The 1,202-nt window shown below is 39.6% G+C and overlaps 1 pseudogene; it reads right to left on the bottom strand.

Annotated features, from left to right (window-relative positions):
• Positions 1-707: 707 nt before the first annotated feature.
• LOC102831693 lies at positions 708-1,198 on the bottom strand (annotated as a pseudogene).
• Positions 1,199-1,202: the final 4 nt, after the last annotated feature.

Genomic DNA, 1,202 nt, shown 5'->3' with positions numbered 1-1,202 from the left:
CAACTGACAGGATCAGGAATGTAGTTTTGAATATTAAGAACTATGTATCTAGCTGTATGTCAATGTACCTGTTTTATTGACAAGACATTGCTTGCTGAGGCTACCATGATTAGCAAGTTTCTTCTTTAGTAACAGGTGCTCAATGTTAAGGCCTGAGTAAATTTTCTTTCCCAATTTTGTTCTCTGGAAGTAGAAACAAATGCCCTTGTTTTTTGCATTGTTGTTAAGTGCCATCGAGTCGATTCCAGGGAGTCAAATACTATGAAATGATCTTCTAACACACAATTAAAACAGAACAATGGAATTATTATTAGGAATGAGTCTTTGAAATACTAACAGCTTTTAAAACAGCAAGCCTTCTAAATAACTTACCAAAACTAGTTTTCCATGATTTGATAAATGTAATGTATTTGATCTATATTTTAGTAATTTCTTCTAGTGAGTACACTTTGTCTTCAAACAAGGGTTAGAGCTGTGGCTTGGAAAAATGTCAATATATAATAGAGTTTTAAATAAGCTTCCATTTTCACTGAACTCAGCATATCCCCCACCAGTGTATATGCCTGCAGAGGATAATTTGAACATATACACATTGACCTGCAAACTTATGTGTATATGTATTTTTTAAGTAAATTACTTTCACCATTAGAATACAGCTAGACTACAGGGATGACTCAGAACAGTTTGGTTCTTCTTTGGAGCCTTCTCTAGCTTGAGGCAGGCAGGTAGAGTACACAGAAGGATGTGATGAGGTGAGGCTGTAGTAAGTTTTTTCATCGTTGGTGAGTACCGCATTGCCGGTCCTCACCACCGCAGCGACTTGTACATCCGATCCCTCGGCAGCACTGGCCTCTAGAGTAATGTCTGTGAGAAACAGGAGCTTGTTGGTTGAGCAACCAATGCTGTCTGCAATCTTTCGATAACTCTCACTCTCCACTTTGTGTCCAATGTTGGTATCGAAGTGACCATCAAGAAGCTCAAGAATATCGTCCTCTGTAGAATGCCCAAATTAATAGTTTCTGTGCCTCTATACTTCCCGAAGAAATGATACACACCTTCATTCCAGCATCTCTCCTTTTCCTAACTGCTGGAACTACATCTTCAAAGAGCTCTGTTTCATGTGCCCAGCTGTGAATGCCGCTCGCCACATGTAGCCCTGCAGCTGTTTCAGTGCCATGGTCTTTTGGTCCAAAGACATCTGC

This window comes from Chrysochloris asiatica, unplaced genomic scaffold (genome assembly GCF_000296735.1).
Source record: "Chrysochloris asiatica unplaced genomic scaffold, ChrAsi1.0 scaffold00276, whole genome shotgun sequence".
NCBI classification, from domain to species: domain Eukaryota; kingdom Metazoa; phylum Chordata; class Mammalia; order Afrosoricida; family Chrysochloridae; genus Chrysochloris; species Chrysochloris asiatica.
This window is presented reverse-complemented; position numbering and strand designations above follow the sequence as displayed.